The sequence below is a fragment of the Lolium rigidum genome, chromosome 2 (assembly GCF_022539505.1).
Source record: "Lolium rigidum isolate FL_2022 chromosome 2, APGP_CSIRO_Lrig_0.1, whole genome shotgun sequence".
In the NCBI taxonomy this organism is placed as follows: domain Eukaryota; kingdom Viridiplantae; phylum Streptophyta; class Magnoliopsida; order Poales; family Poaceae; genus Lolium; species Lolium rigidum.
The window spans coordinates 6,455,735-6,478,134 of NC_061509.1; the positions used below are offsets into that span (position 1 = coordinate 6,455,735).

At 45.8% G+C, this 22,400-nt stretch overlaps 1 pseudogene; it reads left to right on the plus strand.

Moving 5' to 3' along the window:
• The first annotated feature begins 16,184 nt into the window (after positions 1 to 16,184).
• LOC124685895 lies at positions 16,185 to 18,066 on the plus strand (annotated as a pseudogene).
• The last annotated feature ends 4,334 nt before the right edge of the window (positions 18,067 to 22,400 follow it).

Here is a 22,400-nt window from a genome sequence, read left to right on the forward strand (position 1 = left end):
AAGTGCCAGTTCTCGTTTTCTGCTGTTTTTGGTTTCGGAAATCCTAGTAACGAAATATTCTCGGAATCGGACGAAATCAACGCCAAAGTTCCTATTTTCATCGGAAGCATCCAGGAACACCCGGGAAGGACCGGAGGGGGGCCACAGGGCCACCAAACCCTAGGGCCGGCGCGGCCGAGAGGGGCCGCGCCGCCCTATGGTGTGGCCCCCCTGTCGGCCCTCCTGCGCCTCCTCTTCGCCTATATAAATCCCCTGGATCAGAAAACCCGATACCACATTGACGAAACCCAGCAGAAACCTGCCGAGCCGCCGCCATCGCGAAGCCAAGATCCGGGGGACAGGATCTCCGTTCCGGCACCCTGCCGGAGCGGGGAAGTGCCCCGGAAGGCTTCTCCATCGACACCGCTCGCCATCTCCACCGCCATCTTCATCACCGCTGCTGCTCCCATGAGGAGGGAGTAGTTCTCCATCGAGGCTCGGGGCTGTACCGGTAGCTATGTGGTTCATCTCTCTCCTATGTAGTTCAATACAATAATCTCATGAGCTGCCTTACATGATTGAGATTCATATGATGATGCTTGTAATCTAGATGTCATTATGCTAGTCAAGTGGGTTTTACTTATGTGATCTCCGGAGACTCCTCGTCCCACGTGTGTAAAGGTGACAAGTGTGTGCACCGTGTGGGTCTCTTAGGCTAGATTTCACGGAATACTTACTCATTGAATGGCATAGTGAGGTGCTTATTTATATCTCTTTAAGATTGCAGCATGTTGTATCACAATTTATCCATGTGCTACTCTAGTGATTTGTTATTAAAGTAGTTTATTCCTCCTGCATGTGTGCAAAGGTGACAGTGCGTGCACCGTGTTAGTACTTGGTTTATGCTATGATCATGATCTCTTGTAGATTATGGAGTTAACTATTGCTATGATAATATTGATGTGATCTATTCCTCCTACATATGCATGAAGGTGACAGTGTGCATGCTATGCTAGTACTTGGTTTAGTAGCGTTGATCTATCTTACACTAAAGGTTACTTAAACATGAGCATTATTGTGGAGCTTGTTAACTCCGGCATTGAGGGTTCGTGTAATCCTACGCAATGTGTTCATCATCCAACAAAAGTGTAGAGTATGCATTTATCTGTTCGTTATGTGATCAATGTTGAGAGTGTCCACTAGTGAAAGTCTATTCCCTAGGCCTTGTTCCTAAATACTGCTGCGTTACTACTACTTGCGTTACTACCGCTTGTTCTATCGTTTCTATCGCGTTACTACTGCTGCAATACCACCACCATCAACTACACGCCAAGCACTTTTCCGGCACCGTTGCTACTCTGCTCATACTTATTTATACCACCTGTATTTCACTATCTCTTCGCCGAACTAGTGCACCTATTAGGTGTGTTGGGGACACAAGAGACTTCTTGCTTTGTGGTTGCGGGGTTGCATGAGAGGGATATCTTTGACCTCTTCCTCCCCGAGTTCGATAAACCTTGGGTATCCACTTAAGGGAAACTTGCTGCTGTTCTACAAACCTCTGCTCTTGGAGGCCCAACACCTGTCTACGAGAAAGGAGGGGGAACGTAGACATCAAGCACTTTTCACGGCGCCGTTGCCGGGGAGGAAAGGTAAAAGGCTCTCATACTACGGTCCCGGTGTAAAGTATTTTTCCGGCGCCGTTGTGTGTGTGCTCAAAGCTATTTCCTTTAGATCCTGCAATTGCATCTTGTTGTTTCTTGTTTACACTAGTTTGGCATAATGTACAAGAGTGAGCTTCTTATTCTATTTCCTGATTTAAAACATGGATTGTTTGATGCGAAAATTAAAAAACCTATGAAATCTTCTTTGCATGCTGGTAGTAATATTAGTATGAACGCTTTGAACACCATTGTTGATAATGATATAGAAAGTTCTAAGCTTGGGGAAGCTGGTTTTCATGATATTTTTAGTCCCCCAAGCATTGAGGAGAAAATTTTCTTTGATGATACTTTGCCTCCCATATGTGATGATTATAATGATAGTGGTCTTTTGGTACAACCTACTATGGAGAGTAAATTTTGTTGTGATTATACTATGCCTCCTACACTTTATGAGAATAATAATGATAGCTACTTTGTTGAATTTGCTCCCACTACAACTAATAAAATTGATTACGCCTATGTGGAGAGTAATAATTTTATGCATGAGACTCATGATAAGAATGCTTTATGTGATAGTTATATTGTTGAGTTTTCTCATGTTGCTACTGAAAGTTATTATGAGAGGGGAAAATATGGTTGTGGAAATTTTCATGTTACTAAAACACCTCTCTATGTGCTGAAATTTTTGATGCTACACTTGTTTTATCTTCCTATGCTTGTTACTTTGCTCTTCATGAACTTGTTTATTTACAAGATTCCTATGCATAGGAAGCATGTTAGACTTAAATGTGTTTTGAATTTGCCTCTTGATGCTCTCTTTTGCTTCACATACTATTTCTTGCGAGTGCATCATTAAAACTGCTTGAGCCCATCTTAATGGCTAAAACGAAAGAACTTCTTGGGAGATAACCCATGTGTTATTTTGCTACAGTACTTTGTTTTATATTTGCGTCTTGGAAGTTGTTTACTACTGTAGCAACCTCTCCTTATCTTAGTTTTGAGTTTTGTTGTGCCAAGTTAAGCCGTTGATAGAAAAGTAAGTACTAGATTTGGATTACTGCGCAGTTCCAGATTTCTTTGCTGTCACGAATCTGAGCCCACTGCCCTGCAGGAAGCTCAGAAAATTATGCCAATTTACGAGCATGATCCTCAGATATGTACGCAACTTTCATTCAATTTGAGCATTTTCATTTGAGCAAGTCTGGTGGCCTAATAAAATCCATCTTTACGGACTGTTCTGTTTTGACAGATTCTGCCTTTTATTTCGCATTGCCTCTTTTGCTATGTTGGATGAATTTCTTTGATCCACTAATGTCCAGTAGCATTATGCAATGTCCAGAAGTGTTAAGAATGATTGTGTCACCTCTGAACATGTTAATTTTTATAGTCCACTAACCCTCTAATGAGTTGTTTCGAGTTTGGCGTGGAGGAAGTTTTCAAGGGTCAAGAGAGGAGGATGATATACTATGATCAAGGAGAGTGAAAGCTCTAAGCTTGGGGATGCACCCGGTGGTTCACCCCTGCATATATCAAGAAGACTCAAGCGTCTAAGCTTGGGGATGCCCAAGGCATCCCCTTCTTCATCGACAACATTATCAGGTTCCTCCCCTGAAACTATATTTTTATTCCATCACATCTTATGTGCTTTTTCTTGGAGCGTCTGTTTGTTTGCTTTTGTTTTTGTTTGTGTTTGAATAAATTGGATTACATCATGCTTGTATTGGAGAGAGACACGCTCCGCTGGTTCATATGAACACATGTGTTCTTAGCTCATAATATTCATGGCGAGGTTTCCTCTTCGTTAAATTGTTATATGGTTGGAATTGGAAAATGATACATGTAGTAATTGCTATAATGTCTTGGGTAATGTGATACTTGGCAATTGTTGTGCTCATGTTTAAGCTCTTGCATCATATACTTTGCACCTATTAGTGAAGAATACATAGAGCATGCTAAAATTTGGTTTGCATATTTGGTTTCTCTAAGGTCTAGATAATTTCTAGTATTGAGTTTGAACAACAAGGAAGACGGTGTAGAGTCTTATAATGTTTACAATATGTCTTTTATGTGAGTTTTGCTGCACCGGTTCATCCTTGTGTTTGTTTCAAATAACCTTGCTAGCCTAAACCTTGTATCGAGAGGGAATACTTCTCATGCATCCAAAATACTTGAGCCAACCACTATGCCATTTGTGTCCACCATACCTACCTACTACATGGTATTTTCCCGCCATTCCAAAGTAAATTGCTTGAGTGCTACCTTTAAAATTCCATCATTTACCTTTGCAATATATAGCTCATGGGACAAATAGCCTTAAAAACTATTGTGGTATTGAATATGTAATTATGCACTTTATCTCTTATTAAGTTGCTTGTTGTGCGATAACCATGTTTACTGGGGAACGCCATCAACTCATTGTTGAATTTCATGTGAGTTGCTATGCATGTTCGTCTTGTCCGAAGTAAGGGCGATCTACACCGAGTTGAATGGTTTGAGCATGCATATTGTGAGAGAAGAACATTGGGCCGCTAACTAAAGCCATGATTCATGGTGGAAGTTTCAGTTTTGGACAAATATCCTCAAATCTCTAATGAGAAAAGAATTAATTGTTGTCAAATGCTTAAAGCATTAAAAGAGGAGTCCACTATCCGTTGTCTATGTTGTCCCGGTATGGATGTCTAAGTTGAGAATAATCAAAAGCGAGAAATCCAAATGCGAGCTTTCTCCTTAGACCTTTGTACAGGCGGCATAGAGGTACCCCTTTGTGAAACTTGGTTAAAGCATATGTATTGCGGTGATAATCCAGGTAGTCCAAGCTAATTAGGACAAGGTGCGGGCACTATTAGTACACTATGCATGAGGCTTGCAACTTATAAGATATAATTTACATGATGCATATGCTTTATTACTACCGTTGACAAAATTGTTTCATGTTTTCAAAATCAAAGCTCTAGCACAAATATAGCAATCGATGCTTTTCCTCTATGAGGACCATTCTTTTACTTTCAATGTTGAGTCAGTTCACCTATTTCTCTCCACCTCAAGAAGCAAACACTTGTGTGAACTGTGCATTGATTCCTACATACTTGCTTATTGCACTTATTATATTACTCTATGTTGACAATATCCATGAGATATACATGTTACAAGTTGAAAGCAACCGCTGAAACTTAATCTTCTTTTGTGTTGCTTCAATACCTTTACTTTGAATTATTGCTTTATGAGTTAACTCTTATGCAAGACTTATTGATGCTTGTCTTGAAGTGCTATTCATGAAAAGTCTTTGCTATATGATTCACTTGTTTACTCATGTCATATCCATTGTTTTGATCGCTGCATTCACTACATATGCTGTACAAATAGTATGATCAAGTTTATGATGGCATGTCACTCCAGAAATTATCTTTGTTATCGTTTTACCTGCTCGGGACGAGCAGAACTAAGCTTGGGGATGCTGATACGTCTCCAACGTATCGATAATTTCTTGTGTTCCATGCCACATTATTGATGTTATCTACATGTTTTATGCACACTTTATGTCATATTCGTGCATTTTATGGAACTAACCTATTAACAAGATGCCGAAGTGCCAGTTCCTGTTTTCTGCTGTTTTTGGTTTCAGAAATCCTAGTAACGAAATATTCTCGGAATCGGACGAAATCAACGCCAAAGTTCCTATTTTCATCGGAAGCATCCAGAACACCCGGGAAGGACCAGAGGGGGGCCACAGGGCCACCAAACCCTAGGCTGGCGCGGCCAGAGGGGGCCGCGCCGCCTATGGTGTGGCCCCCTGTCAGCCCTCTCCGCGCCGCCTCTTCGCCTATATAAATCCCCTGGATCAGAAAACCCGATACCAATTGACGAAACCCGGAGAAACCTGCCGGAGCCGCCGCCATCGCGAAGCCAAGATCCGGGGGACAGGATCTCTGTTCCGGCACCCTGCCGGAGCGGGGAAGTGCCCCGGAAGGCTTCTCCATCGACACCGCTGCCATCTCCACCGCCATCTTCATCACCGCTGCTTGCTCCCATGAGGAGGGAGTAGTTCTCCATCGAGGCTCGGGGCTGTACCGGTAGCTATGTGGTTCATCTCTCTCCTATGTAGTTCAATACAATAATCTCATGAGCTGCCTTACATGATTGAGATTCATATGATGATGCTTGTAATCTAGATGTCATTATGCTAGTCAAGTGGGTTTTACTTATGTGATCTCCGGAGACTCCTCGTCCCACGTGTGTAAAGGTGACGAGTGTGTGCACCGTGTGGGTCTCTTAGGCTAGATTTCACAGAATACTTACTCATTGAATGGCATAGTGAGGTGCTTATTTATATCTCTTTAAGATTGCAGCATGTTGTATCACAATTTATCCATGTGCTACTCTAGTGATTTGTTATTAAAGTAGTTTATTCCTCCTGCATGTGTGCAAAGGTGACAGTGCGTGCACCGTGTTAGTACTTGGTTTATGCTATGATCATGATCTCTTGTAGATTATGGAGTTAACTATTGCTATGATAATATTGATGTGATCTATTCCTCCTACATATGCATGAAGGTGACGAGTGTGCATGCTATGCTAGTACTTGGTTTAGTAGCGTTGATCTATCTTACACTAAAGGTTACTTAAACATGAGCATTATTGTGGAGCTTGTTAACTCCGGCATTGAGGGTTCGTGTAATCCTACGCAATGTGTTCATCATCCAACAAAAGTGTAGAGTATGCATTTATCTGTTCGTTATGTGATCAATGTTGAGAGTGTCCACTAGTGAAAGTCTATTCCCTAGGCCTTGTTCCTAAATACTGCTGCGTTACTACTATCTGCGTTACTACTGCTTGTTTATTGTTTCTATCGCGTTACTACTGCTCGCAATACCACCACCATCAACTACACGCCAAGCACTTTTCCGGCACCGTTGCTACTTGCTCATACTTATTTATACCACCTGTATTTCACTATCTCTTCGCCGAACTAGTGCACCTATTAGGTGTGTTGGGGACACAAGAGACTTCTTGCTTTGTGGTTGCAGGGTTGCATGAGAGGGATATCTTTGACCTCTTCCTCCCTGAGTTCGATAAACCTTGGGTATCCACTTAAGGGAAACTTGCTGCTGTTCTACAAACCTCTGCTCTTGGAGGCCCAACACTGTCTACAGGAAAGGAGGGGGAACGTAGACATCAGTACACCCTCAGCAAAATAGGCAGCAATATCAGCAAGTCAATCAGGTGGGAGAAGGCTACGGCCAACCACCTCCACCGACACCCTTGGGCCGGAACGTTTATAAGGACCCTGATTTGTGCTGTGTCGTGTTCGTAACCGAGCTGACAGACAAGCAAAGCCTGCGCCGTCGTTCCATGGAGGTGAACGCAGTGATGCCGGCGGTGCCGAAATACATGCCGTGGTCAGAGCAGGAACTCTCATGGTCATACCGGGATCACCCTAAAATCATGCCGAACCCGGGTGGTTACGCTCTCGTGGTGGACCCAATCATGAAAGGGCCCACGACTCGTGTCAAGTTCAGCAAGGTGCTGATAGACAATGGGAGCAGCATAAACATAATGTACAAGCACACCATGCATACACTAGGCATAACAGAAAACATGCTTCAGCCAACGCACACGACGTTCCATGGAATCGTTCCGGGTTTGTCCTGCGCACCGGTTGGAAAAATCCGGGTGGATGTGTCGTTTGGAGGACGTGACAATTGCCGGGTTGAAAAACTTGAGTTTGAAGTGGTGGATTTAGATAGTCCGTACCATGCATTGCTGGGGAGACCGGCACTGGCGGCCTTCATGGCCTCGACCCACACGGCGTATCTCAAGATGAAGATGCCGGCACCTCGTGGACCTCCGACCGTGGTGGGAAACTACAAAATCTCACTGGAAACAAGCATCTGCCGGGTCAAACCTAGCGGAGTCGCTGGTGATCGCGGAGGAAAAAAGAAGGATGCAAACCGCAGTTGCGCTGGCTCAGTCCTCACAGTTGAGTTTAGCGGCAATGAGTGCAAGTCTGAGCGCTCCAGCGTTCAAACCGGCACTGCCAAGTTCTTAACCCGAAACTCGGGGACTGGCAGTGCCGGTTTTGCGCGTTTCTAAGATAAGTTTTGCGCTAAGAACAAAGTTCTTAACCCGAAACTCGGGGACTGGCAGTGCCGGTTTTGCGCGTTTCTAAGATAAGTTTTGCGCTAAGAACAAAGTTCTTAACCCGAAACTCGGGGACTGGCAGTGCCGGTTTTGCGCGTTTCTAAGATAAGTTTTGCGCTAAGAACAAAGTTCTTAACCCGAAACTCGGGGACTGGCAGTGCCGGTTTTGCGCGTTTCTAAGATAAGTTTTGCGCTAAGAACAAAGTTCTTAACCCGAAACTCGGGGACTGGCAGTGCCGGTTTTGCGCGTTTCTAAGATAAGTTTTGCGCTAAGAACAAAGTTCTTAACCCGAAACTCGGGGACTGGCAGTGCCGGTTTGAACGCGTTTTTAAGTTAAGTTTTGCGCTAAGAGCTGCGCTCTCACCACAAAACTCGGGGACTGGGAGAATAGACAAGAGAGAAACCGGCATGAAACTAAAGAAAAGATAGAACAAAGCCGGAAACGAAGAAACCGCTAAGCATTGAAAAAAGTTAGCAAAACGTACCATCAGGTTGTTCGTGGCATCGTACCACGCGCTGTCAAGCTCCTTCACGGCGCTGCGAAGCCGCATGAAGTGCTCCTCGGAAGACCGGTCCCCGACAGGGTCAGGTGCCGGCAGCCTGTCCTTGCCCAGACCGCGGGTCGCCGGAGTCATGTCCGCGGCGTTCCACTTTTGGGCGTAGGGCAGGAGGTGCCCCAGGTCCCGGCCTTGGCGTTGGAACTCAGTAATACGGCCAAGAAGACCGGTGGCCTTCGTGGCGGTATCCCTGGCGGCCTTGGAGACATGCAGCACCAGAGGCTGCTGGCCGACGGAAGGGGCGCTGGAGGCCGTCGCCTTCCCCTTAATGAGCTTGGAAGTCTTGGGCGGCGGCGCGGTAGGAGCGGCCCCGAGAGGCTTGGCGCGAGGAGCACCTGGCGGCGGCATGAGGATGGTTCGTGGAGAATGGGGAGCGCTGGGCGCATCACCCGGTTTGGAACTTTCCGGCGCGGAAGGTTCCGGCGCGGAAGTTGTCATTTTTTCAAGGACGGGAGGAGCCGGAGGCTCCGCCCGCCCGGCAGCTTCTTCTTCTCCGGCGCCGATGTTGCTGGCGCCGGTATCCTGGTTCTCTGGGAGGAAGGAAAGATCCTCCTCCGTGCGGTGATCTGATGATGAAGGGGCCGCACGCCCCGAATTTGTTGTGCCCCCCGAAAGGGAGGCAGAGGTATTGCCGGCACCAGATGGTACCGGGCTTGAGCGAGGAGGAGGGGTTGAAGTCCTTGCGGAACCTTCAGAGCCCGATGGCCTTGGGCCAAGCTTGAGCGCAGGGCTGAGAAAAAGAAAGAAAGATCGTTGGAAAAGAGCAACCGGAAAAAAGAACTTGGCGAAAAAGAGGCAAGCCGGAAAATGAAACTCACCCGGAAGTAGTTGGCATCGCCTTGCGCCCGTAGCGGCGCACGCCCACTTGCTTCTCCCCCACGGGCTCGGTCCGGAAGCGCTTGGAGGGAGGGGCCTGGCTGGGACCGGCATTAGATGCCGGCTGCTTGTTCTTTTGGCCCTGGGACATGAGTTTGTCCACAAACTCGGAGCCGGCCTCGGCGCGCAGGGGCGGCACGTGCTCGTGGATCTATGAATTGAGTATGGCTAAGAAGCAATTCGCAGGAAAGCGATAGTGGAAAAGTAAAAGAAACCGGAAAAGAAAATACCTCAAGCGTGGTCAGGTCATCGGAGGACCCGGTTGGCTCCGGCGGAGTCCGGCCAAGATGCGCAGCCGGGGTCTTGCCCATCTTCAGATCCTTCCAAAAAATGTAGGGATCTGGGTCGAAGGAGTCAAGGGCGCGCTTTCGGCAAGGTCCTCGCCGCTCTGCTTCAATGAGGGGGAAGCGGTCCTTGGCCTGAAACATAAAAAAAAAAAAGATTAGCAAGAGCAGAAAGTTACCGGCCAAAAACAACCCCAATCGCATAATCCCTTACTTCTTGGGTCGGAGGGTTAGCAGTGCTGAGGGGAAGGAGACCCCATTCCCAGTCAAATGGCATAGCAGTTTGGCAAATCTGCTTAGCCTTGCGAACAACGTCTTTCTTGCTAAGGGGACGGCCTGTGATCTTAGTAGGATCGCCTGGGCCATACATCTCGCTCATCCTATGCGCACGGCGCTTCAGAGGAAGCACCCGGCGTGAGATAAAGGTGCGGATGATATCATCCGCGCAGATGTTGGTCTCTTTCTTCAAAGAGGCCAAGAAGCGTACCACCCGGCTGGTTTCAGCATGAGCTGTCTTCGGGTTGTAGCTCCAGTTGGTTTTGCTAGGAGGCCCCGCTTGGAACGGAGGAAGATCAATAAGATCGGCACGGCCGCTGTTCTTCACGTAGAAAAAGGTTCCTTGCCAGACGCGGCAGGATTCGAGGCCGGCAAACTTAAGGAAAGTGCTCCCTTGGCGAGAGCCAACGATGCAAGATCCGCACTCCACGGGCGGCTTGGGCTTAGGGATTTCCTTGCCCTGGACGGAGTTAATCCGCAGATAAAAGAAGCGTGCAAACGTCTCACGAGTGGGACGAATGCCGATATAGGCCTCCATGAAGGTGGCATAGCAAGAAAGATAGAAGATGGCGTTGCCAGGAAGATGGTGAGGTTGGAGTTTGTAGAAATCTAAAAACTCCCGGAAAAAAGGGGAGGCAGGAAGGCCGAAGCCACGCTCAAAGTGAGCAAGAAAAACAACATATTCACCGGGCTTGGGGTCCGGTTCGATTTCATCGCCAGGAATCCGGCAAGTGACTCCTTCCGGAATCCTGCGGGACCGGTACAACCAATCGATCTCATATTCGGTGACACTGGGAGCCCATCCAGGCTCCGCGGGTGATTGGGGAAGGCTCGCGCCGGATGATTGGCTGGAGCTACTCGGATGCTTCGCCGGAGCTACTCGCTTCAAGGTGGCTACCGGATGCTTGGCTAAAGCTACCGGATTCTAAATGGCCACCGGACTCTTGGTGGCTACCGGATCCCTGCTGGTTGCCGGAATCGGTCTCCATCGGATCTGAAGCCATGGATTCGCCGGGAGATTGTCTACGGCGCTTAACGGGAAAAGAAGAAGAAGGTGCGGAGGAAGATTCCTCGTCAGACATTGCGTGGGTAGGCGAAAAAACAGAAATCCCACACTTGGACCCCGCGTGAAGATCTACGAGTAAGAAGAAAACCAAAGAAAAAGAAGAAATAAGAACACCGTAGACCCAAGATCTGAAAAGCAAGCACATGGCGAGCGAAATAAGATTGGAACTAACCTTGAGCGTCGCAGTCACTGAGGAAGACTTTCGCCGGCGAAGGAAGGGGCCTGCGGTCGCCGACGAGCGCCGTCGACGGCGAGGCGGAGAAGGTCACGAAGAAGCAAGAATGCGGCGCGCTCGAAGAAGGTGCTGCAGAAGATTGCCGCATGACGAGGTCCAGCGGAAGCGCGGCGTAAGTTCGCCGGGCAGCGAAGCTCAAGCGAGCAACGGCGGACGGAGAGCGGCGAAGGCGCAGAGTCGAGGAGCACTATGCGCAAAGGTAGGGGAATGCGGAGAAGAGGAAGAAGAAGGGGCAGTTGTGCTTATAAAGGAGAGAGAAGATGGGCTGGAAACCGCTGGGCCGCGGCGGTTCGCCTCGCGGCCCGCGACGGTTCGCGCCACGGGCCGCCACGTGGCAAAGAGGTACACGCGAAAAAAGGGGAGGCCACACGGAGGCGCACGCGGGATCCAAAACGGCTAGTGGGATCCGCAGCGGTGCATTAAACGGACGCGCGGGAGTCGAAGCGAAGTGACCCTGACACTGGCATGTCAGTTACAGTGCGCATGTCACTGACAGGCGCGGGGCCCGAGATATTCTCGACGTCGCCGAGGAAGTGTTTAATGACTAAGATGCCGGAGGATAGGACACCGGATAATGCCTTAAGGAGAAGAGATAGCGATGATCTGGGCAAAGATGCCGGATCCAAGCCTAAGGCCGGATAGATTAAACCGGTATCCTAAAAGGAAAGAACCTGGCATGGTCTGTTGGATAGGATCCGCCAGACTATACCAGCTTCGGGGACTAATGTTGGGGGATGACCCCCGGTATGCCAAAGGCATGCCAAACCGGATGGTTTGAGCCATCAAGATACCGGTTTAATGTTCGTACCGGAACTTAAAGATAGGAACTTAGCTAAGTGAAGCTAAGCCGGTATCCCCAAGAGGGGTATGCCGGAACCAGGGAAGAAGATACCGGGCCACCGGAAGAACGAGCAGGTCGGCAGGACTGGTCAAAGATTCTCTCCAGAGCTAGAAGACAAAGATGAGCTAAGCAAAGTAACTTTAGACGAAGGGCTGACGATAAAGAGAAGGATGACGGTCAAAGAAGCCGGAGGACGTCGGCATCCCTGATTAAAGAGGACTCCGGCGTCTTCTATGATTAAAGTAGCTTTGTAAAGTAGTTTGTCTAGTCAAAGATGCCATTAGGGTTTCTTGCCTTGTAAGCCACCTCTCCCCTATATAAGGAGAGGGGGCTGCCCCTCTTACGGGCACGCACGAAGAGAGCTAGGTTTAGAAGAATTAGTACTGAGAAACTTGTAACCTGTGAGATCTATAAAGAAGATGATCTAGAGCGAGTTCTTCCTTATGTCTTTCTTCTTCAACCTCTAGTCTTGGCTAAGTTCTTGAGGAAACCATCCGGAAGTTCATCCCATCTAATCACAAACCCTCCCCCGAATCCTCTTGCGTCCATTCGGCCCCAACTTAAGCCATCCTATGGCATCTGTCTGTTCACCACGACGACAAGACTAGCTAGGGTTTTCGTAGATCTTCTCATTGTTTCTCTTCGATTGTACTGGCTCGAAGTATCTAGATCTATGTATTTTTTGGACTCTTTAATAATTCTATTTATTACACGATTACACTTTCTTTTGTGAAAATTATGTTCGTAGTCTTCCATCTTGCATGAACAACGAAGATGTGTTCTAGGCCTTTTGGGAATTATATAATTGATTGACTATATACAACTACTAGGAAGCATAGACACGGCGACACGCATAATAATTTCTGATTCGATTTGTCAAACAAATCTAACAAATGCAAGATGACGCTCAGGCTACGACTGGTGATATACTGCACGATTGAGATTCAATCATCTCACTAACGGCTATACATGACAGGGATACGTATCTATCTCAAAGTAGAACACCCTCTCCTCTTCTCTCCTCTCCTCGACAAGTATATGTTAAAGTCAAAGTAACACACGCACCCCGCATGTGGCTTATGACAACACTAGACCATGATAGCGCGCGTTACCGCGTCCGCCCATTTCTTGATAAAAAAAATGATGGCATTATTGTAAATATGTTGATACAGGAAACACTAAAGTTCAATTCACATAAGGTCGTAAAATAATTAAAATGGGGAATTCATTCGATTATAAAAATAATGAGTTACAGGTGATGCACTCAAGTTAGTGTTAAACCTTGTAATGTTTTGTACAATACCGGTATAGAGTAGTACTCTACCTGTTATTGTACTCCTTGTATTGCCACGTGTAGGGCTTTTCTACACCTATATAAACATGCAACCCGGCCTAGGTAGAGGGTACAGTTCTACCCTAGACAACTAACATGGTATCAGAGCTACCTTCTCCTACCTAGAACGTCTAGCTCCGCAGCCACCACCCACCTACCGTAGATCGACCGGTGAAGGAACCCTCTCTGAAACAAACCCAAACACAAAACAACCAGCTCTCTCTCCGGCTGCTTCACGTCGTCGGAGATCCTCAAACAATCCCAAATCAAACCAAAACAAACCAAAACCAAAACCTAGATCAACCATGCCCGGTCGCCGTTCTTTGTCGTCGACCGCGAGCAACAGCAACAACAACCGATGGCTTCTTCCTCGTATGCGTACGCGCCGCCGCCCTCACGGCTGCTCTCGGCTCGCCCCCGACGGAGAAGCTTACCAGGCAGAATCATCTATTCTGGAAAACCCAAGTCCTTCCGGCCCTGCGTGGAGCTCAGGTGATGGATCTGCTCGATGGCTCAGACGAAGCTCCGCCCAAGACGATTGAGGTGGAAGATAGCAACAACAAGAAAACTACTGTCCCAAATTCGGCGTATGGCGTCTGGCTTGCCCGAGACCAAGCGGTGATGAGCTTCCTCGTCAAGGGGCTAGATCAGGACCTTCTCTCCCATGTCATTGGACTTGAGCATGCACATGAAATCTGGTCTACCATTGAAGGCTTATTCATCTCACAATCCTACTCTCGTGTGAACATGCTAAGGGGAGAGCTTGCCAACACAAAGAAGAATGATCTGAAGGTGGCGCAGTTCATCTCTAAGGTGTGTGGTTTTGCATCTGAACTTGTAGCCGCAGGAAAACTCGTGGATGATGACGAACTGAAGGGCTACATACTAGGAGGGCTTCAGGGGCCATACACACTGTTTCTTGCATCCATGAACGTTGTCCCCAATACCACTCTTATTGACATGTGTTCTCAACTTCAAGCCCTTGATGACAGAGAAGGAATACTAGCTCAAGCTCAGATTACCCCTGTTTTTCAGTCCTCTGCAAACATTGCCGCTCGAGATGTGGCACAGAGGCATCGTCTTGAAGACTCCCTCCGTGATGGAGGTGGCTACCGTGATGATGGAGGCTACCGCGATGGAGGTGGCTACTGTGGTCGACGTGAAGAGCATCCCGAGATGACTACCGTTGTGACGATCGTGGAAACTATCGTGGCCGCCGTGATGATCGAGGGTACATGCGTGATGATCGTGGAGGTGGCCAATACAGGCGTGATGATGGGTAGCGCCGTGATGGTGGTGCTAGCAGTGGCCGTGATGATCGTGGTGCACAAAAGGGAGGTTGTGGCTCTGGAAGAATCTATCTTACCATGTTGATCTCAATACTGATGAGGTTGATGAGGTAGATATGTATGTTTGGCTACATGTGCATGTCTATTCTTAACGAGCCTTAACGAGCAGCTCGCGAGCACTCGCATGCATATAACGAGCCGAGCCAAACAATGATTTTAGCTCGTTATTCTTAACGAGCTTAACGATTCGAGCCTTAATGATCTTGAGCTTAATGAGCCGAGCCTTAAACGATCCGAGCAGCTCGTTAGGGTCCACCCCTAGAGACAACACTCTTCCTTTTACTCCATAAATATGCAAGGAGGGCCAGGGTAGTATCACTCCGTCCTCTAATATAAGATGTTATTACGAGAGTGGATAAATGGAGGCCGAGCTCCATGTAGCTATTTTTTCAAAAATTTAGACATCATAGTTTTAAGTTTCAAAAAATTCTGAAAATAATTCCTAGATGTAGCCAATGATAGAATCTATAAACATGAAAAATCTCAACGTGAAATTCTTAGTACTTTAGGCTACACAAAAATGACAAATGTGTGGATCTGAGAATTGTGAATAGTGCACATTTCAAAACTATAAAACCTAGTTTCAAAAAAAAAACTATAAAACCTATCAGATTTTGTCATTTTTGTGTACTCTAAAATACAAAAAAAAAATCACATCGAGATTTTGCATGTTTGTAGATTTCATTATTGTCTACATTCAGGATTTTTTTCATATTTTTAAAAACTTTAAACTATGATTTCTGAATTTTTTAAAATAAAGGGCTACATGTAGCTCGGTCTCCATTTGCAGTTTTCGATGTTATTACAATCAACATGCTCATATATTAGTTGTAATAACATCTTATATTATGGGATAGTTAATAACAAAACAAGAGGTGGTCCTAAAACTAAAACTCATCTAGGGTTCCGTCCTCTTACTGGCGCTGCCGCCAATCAGTTCTGCCTCTTATGGTTCCGTCCTCTTAGCATGATGGCTTTCCTTTTTTTCTACTACAACATGTTCTACTACGACAAACTTTGACCAGTTCACAAAAAAAAAGACAAGCTTTGACCCAATGCAGTGACAATGCATGTAGTTATCGCTAGGTGGTCTATGGATCTATTTTTTTTGGTCACTTCTTAGGTTTTTTGTACTGCTATGATAATTATTGATATATCGATAAAATTTTCACGAAATAAATAAATAATAAGCCAAGGTTTGGCCTCGATTCTTAAAATGTCCAAAGGAGAAAGCCCGAAGGGTTCACCATATACAATGAGTGCCATCGGCCATGACGTGCAGCTGGTCGTTGGCTTGGCTAGTGAACTCCGTGTCCGATTGTGCTGTACGTACGTGACGCGTATGCGACTCCGTGTCCAACCGTGCTGTAGCATGTACGTATAGCTATGGTCTCCGATTCCGACCGATACCGCGAGTCCGTTTACGACTTCACCTTCCTGGTTATTGAGCTTTGCGTTGCTGGTTCCATAAATACAAGAGAGGAGCGCATCGCAGAAGACAAAGTTCGATGATCCTCGCCGTGCGGCTAAGTACCACACAGAAACCGGCTCGACGATCCGCGTCCGCACATAAGCACTAGAGTCAATGAAGCTTAATACGGCCGTCCTGGGCGTCATCCTCCTCCTCGCCCTTGTTCTAAACCCCAATGGCGTTGAGGCACGGCCTGCCCCTGCCGACGGCCATCAGAAGAAATCGTCAAGCTACAGCCTTTTCGTCTTCGGGGATGACTTCGCCGACAACGACAACCTCCCGCTAACCGACCCCGTCACCCAGATGTCGCGGCAGTGGGCGTACCCCTACGGCTCCTCCTATGTTGACGCCGATGGAAACCCATGACCAAATACTCCGTCGGGACGCTTCTCCAACTATAAAATTCAGTCCGATTTCATTGGTATGCACCTTATGATTATTTCAACTAGCTAGTATGATTATTTATGATTGCCAATTGGCTATAGTATATATATATATATATATATATATATATATATATATATAGGATAAATACTTCCTACTCCTGGGTGTAACTACACCCATGTCTCATATACTACCATACGGAAGTATGTACCATACTTTATCGGTTTGAGTATGTTCTTACACTATATTTAAGATATTCTAAACCAAGTTTGGTGAAAAAAATGCAAGTGAGCATGTAGTTTGCACTATATAGCTGAAATACATGCATATGTATACGTAAAAATGAGTCTACGTAAAAAAATGTACATACTGCCTACAAAGTATTATATATACTACCAAAATAGTTTAATATACTTCATACTACATGTACATACTCTCCGGTATGATAGATACTCTCTAGATTATGAGAAACACGCGTGGGTGTAACTACACCCGGGTGTAGTATGAATATGTCCTATATATATATATATATATATATATATATATATATATATATATATATACTCACACGTGTGATCTCTTGTAACTTTCAGCAACGATCCTGGGGCTCGAGGAAGCACCTCCAGCCCACGCCCTCACGGCGGAGAAGACCTGCGACCCGTCCGGCATGACCTTCGCTCATGGTGGCGCTGGCGTGTTGGATACCACGTCCGCACACAAGATTCCCACCCTTGCCAAGCAAGTGGACACTTTCAGGAAGATGGTTAAAGATGGGATCATCTCAGAGAAGCAACTGAGTCGCTCCGTGACCCTTGTGGCCATCTCCGGCAACGACTACTACGGGAACACCGGCGTGATTGGTCTGAGTGCCCCAAACGATGTAAGTAGCTACCAGCAGACCAAAACTTTTAACAGTTTATTTATTTATTTATCTCTGCTTCTTGCTTACTAAATTTGATACTATCATGTATGTATTCAGATCAATGCTTATATTGCGAAGGTGACCAAGGAGATTGCCGACAATGTGGACCAACTGCACAAGCTCGGGGTGACAAAGGTTCTTGTCAACAACTTGCACCCAATCGGTTGCACGCCATCGCAAACAAGGACCAGCAACTACACCGCGTGCGATGTTTTCGGAAACCTGGGTGCATCTGTCCATAACAATAACCTGAAGCAAGTGATGGCAGAAAAGAAGAATGTCCACCTTGTCGACCTCTACACCGCCTTCAGTAACATCGTGGATAATGTGCCAGGTACGTACATACATGCATGCACCTGCAAGTATCAATGCTATTAAGTATAAGATTTCTAATCTATGGATTTGATTGTGTGCTTGAAATTGATATGAACAATTTTATCTGATATACCTATAGGTAAAGGCCAAGAGCTATCCAAGCAATTCAAGCGGAAGTTGTCGCCGTGCTGTGAGAGTTTCGATTCAAAGGGTTATTGTGGACAACAAGGCGAGTCATCGGAGCTTCTTTACACGGTGTGCGACAGGTCCAGCAAATTCTTCTACTGGGACGACATGCACCCGACACATGCAGGGTGGGAGGCAGTGATGAAACAGTTGGAGAAGCCATTGAGAGAGTTTGTAGATCAAGACTAGCTAGGATTTTCGTAGATTTTCTCATTGTTTCTCTTTGATTGTACTGGCTAGGAGTATCTAGAGCTATGGATTTTTCGAACTCTTTAATAATTCTGTTTATTACAGTATTACGCCTTTTTTGTGAAAATTATGTTTGTAGTCTTCCATCTTCCACGAACAACGAAGCTGTGTTCTAGGCCTTTTGGGAATTATATAATTGATTGACTATACATAACTACTCGGAAGCATAGACATGGCAACACGCATAATAATTTTTTATTCGATTTGCGAAACAAATCTAACATATGCAAGGCGACGCCCAGGCTACGATTGATGATAGACTGTAAGATTGAGATTCAATCATCCCACTAACGGCTATATATACATGACAGGGATACATATCTATCTCAAAGTAGAACGCCCTCTCCTCTTCTCTTCTCTCCTCGACAAGTAAATATTAAAGTCAAAGAACACAAACGTGTACATACTAAAGGGGTAAAAGCATCCCAATGGAGTGTGACTATTTTTTTGCACTGATTGGATCGAGATCTCTGCTAGTACATAGAAATGGAGAATTTACATGCTAACCAATATGAATCATGGGGCCCCCTCCCCACAACCGTAACCCATCTCCTCGCTGCCGCCGCCGGTGGCGCTGCCGGGCAAAGCCCGCAGGGCGTGGCAGCTGCAGCGGATCTTCGTCTCCATCCCATCTATCTCACTAGACTGTAATCTCCATTATTATTTTGGGTTTATACTTGAATTCACATCGTTATTCCTATTTCATTCGCAAGATTATGATGATGTTCTTGATTGTTTCCATGTGTGAGTAGTCCACTCCGTTCTTGGGAAAAATAGAGAAACCCTAGTAGTAATATAAATGAAGATGATTTATAGATTTGGACTGTGATTGTATGTTAGTTTTTCTTATGTTGTTGCATGAAGTCGACCATATAACATTTGCCTAAGGATCACAGGAGGGAACTGATGTCTACAGGTGCTTCTATTCTTGTAGACAGTGTTGGGCCTCCAAAAGCAGAGGTTTGTAGAACAGCAGCAAGTTTCCCTTAAGTGGATCACCCAAGGTTTATCGAACTCAGGGAGGAAGAGGTCAAAGATATCCCTCTCATGCAACCCTCGCAACCACAAAGCAAGAAGTCTCTTGTGTCCCCAACACACCTAATAGGTGCACTAGTTCGGCGAAGAGATAGTGAAATACATGTGGTATAAATAAGTATAAGCAGTAGTAACGCAGCAGTAGTAACGCAGTAAAACAGTAAACAAGCAGCGATAGCAGTATTTAGGAACAAGGCCTAGGGATTACACTTTCACTAGTGGACGTACACTCTCAACATTGATCACATAACAGAGTAGATAAATGCATACTCTACACTCTCTTGTTGGATGATGAACACATTGCGTAGGATTACACGAACCCTCAATGTCGGAGTTAACAAGCTCCACAATTCAATGTTCATATTTAAATAACCTTAGAGTGCATGAAAGATCAACACGACTAAACCAAGTACTAACACAAGCATGCACACTCGTCACCTTCACACTATGTAGGAGGAATAGATCACATCAATACCATCATAGCAATAGTTAACTTCATAATCTACAAGAGATCATAATCATAGCCTACGCCAAGTACTAACACGGATGCACACACTGTCACCATTACACCGTGCAGGAGGAATAAACTACTTTAATAACATCACTAGAGTAGCACATAGATAAATTATGATACAAAACACATTGCAATCATAAAGAGATATAAATAAGCACTTCACTATGCCATTCATAACAGTGAATAAGTATTCTGTGAAATATAGCCTAAGAGACCCACACGGTGCACACACTGTCACCTTTACACACGTGGGACAAGGAGTCTCCGGAGATCACATAAGTAAAACCCACTTGACTAGCATAATGACATCTAGATTACAAGCATCATCATATGAATCTCAATCATGTAAGGCAGCTCATGAGATTATTGTATTGAAGCACATAGGAGAGAGATTAACCACATAGCTACCGGTACAGCCCCGAGCCTCGATGGAGAACTACTCCCTCCTCATGGGAGACAAGCAGCGTTGATGAAGATGGCGGTGGTGTCGATGGAGGAGCCTTCCGGGGGCACTTCCCCGTCCCGGCGGCGTGCCGGAACAGAGACTCATGTCCCCCAGATCTTGGCTTCGCGATGGCGGCGGCTCTGGAAGGTTTCTCGTACCGTGACTTTTTCCGTATCGTGGTTTTAGGTCGAGGACCCTTAAATAGGCGAAGAGGCGGCGTCAGAGGGTCGAAGGGGCGCCGACACCATAGGGGGGCGCGGGCCACCCCCAGGCCGCGCCACCCTGGCGTCTGGTGGGCCTGTGCCCCCTCTCTGGCGGTTCTCGTGTGTTCTGGATGCTTCCGGGCAAAATAGGAACCTGGACGTTGATTTCGTCCAATTCCGAGAATATTTCGTTACTAGGATTTCCGAAACCAAAAACAGCAGAAAACGAGAACCGGCACTTCGGCATCTTGTTAATAGGTTAGTTCTAGAAAATGCACGAATATGACATAAAGTGTGCATAAAACATGTAGATATCATCAATAATGTGGCATGGAACACAAGAAATTATCGATACGTCGGAGACGTATCAGGAACTACCTTCGAAAGTACAATAGTGTATACGGCGAGAAGTGACATACCGTGTGTGGTGCATTATTATACGGAAGAAGGGGATAAGAAGGGACTCCCAACACTTAACAAATAGCCACGGGGTAATCCCTTAATTGTAATGGATCAATAGGTGGCTTGCCGAAGGTCATTGCGGTGGTTAATCAGGGATATGTTATGAGATACATGTTCCAACTTCAAGCCTTTTCCGCATACAACGAGAGTTAAGATATGAATTATCTAGTTTGTGTTTTAGTTAATACTAGAGGTGAAACCAACAACCCCCGATAATATTTTAGTCTTATTGCAGTCCGAACGTAATCTTTAGTCATATTTGCATTCTTTAATTTCAGTTATTTAATCTATACAGTACCATACAAACTCTTTTAAATCAAAACCTCACTTGAGTTTTGAGACAAATTTAAGTAACTATAGATAAATAGCAACAAGGGGCATTAGGATCTCTACTAGTAGCTCCTCATGGTTCGGTACTCTTATTTTGAAACTAGCTACATCTAATCCCTGTTCTTGCAGTTATCAGAGAGTGAGGGTAGTATCAGTCCGTCCTATAATATAAGATGTTATTACAACCAATATACTCATATATTAGTTGTAATAACATCTTATATTATGGGATAGATAATAACAAAACAAGAGGCGGTCCTAAAAGTAAAACCCATCTAGGGTTCCGTCCTCTTACAGGCGCCACCGCCAATCCATTCCGCCTCTTATGACCTTGGGGACTTGGAGGCGTGGCGGATTACGGGTCCTCACCGGCGAAACTGTTCCCGTTCTTTCTTTAGATTTCTTTCTCAGTGTCTTATTTTAGACGGTGAGGCGGCGACTATATCTTGAAGTCAAAATAAGGCCCTCCCCACTCTATCATTTCTTCGTTGTTGTGTCTAGCACCGGCAGAGGGTGCCTAGAGTTTGCACCCCGTGAATCTCCTGGAATCTAGTCGGTTTTCGTGTTTGTTGGTGCAGTTTTAGTTCTGGCTCTTCCGACCTAGTCTCATCTTTGAGGATGGTTGCTCTGGTGTGTTGGTTCTTTGCATCCTTACCACAATGACTTTCCTTTTTTCTACTACAACATGTTCTACTATGACATGTTTTGATCAGCTGCAGTGACACTTTTGGCTCGCGCCAATGTGTGTAGTTATCGCTAGATGGTCCATAGATCTATTTATATTTTTTTGTCACTTTTAGGTTTTTTTTGTACCGCTATAATGATTATTGATATCCAATAAAATTTTCGCGAAATAAATAAATAAGCCAAGGTTTTGCCTCGATTCTTAAAATGTCCAAAGGAGAAAGCTCGAAGGGTTCACCATACGCAATGAGGGCCATCGACCATGACGTGCAGCTGGTCGTTGGCTTGGCTAGTGAACTCCGTGTCCGATTGTGTTGTACGTATGTGACGCGTATCTGTATGCGACTCCGGGCCGTGTCCAACCGTGCTGTAGCATGTACGTATAGCTATGGTCTCCGATTCCGACCGATACCGCGAGTCCGTTTACGACTTCACCTTCCTGGTGTTTGAGCTTTGCGTTGCTGGTTCCATAAATACAAGAGAGGAGCGCATCGGCGCATCGCAGAAGACAAAGTTCGGTGATCCTCGCCGTGCGGCTAAGTACCACACAGAAACCGGCTTGTTGTGGGTATACTTCATGGGTGTACCATCGACAGTGCCT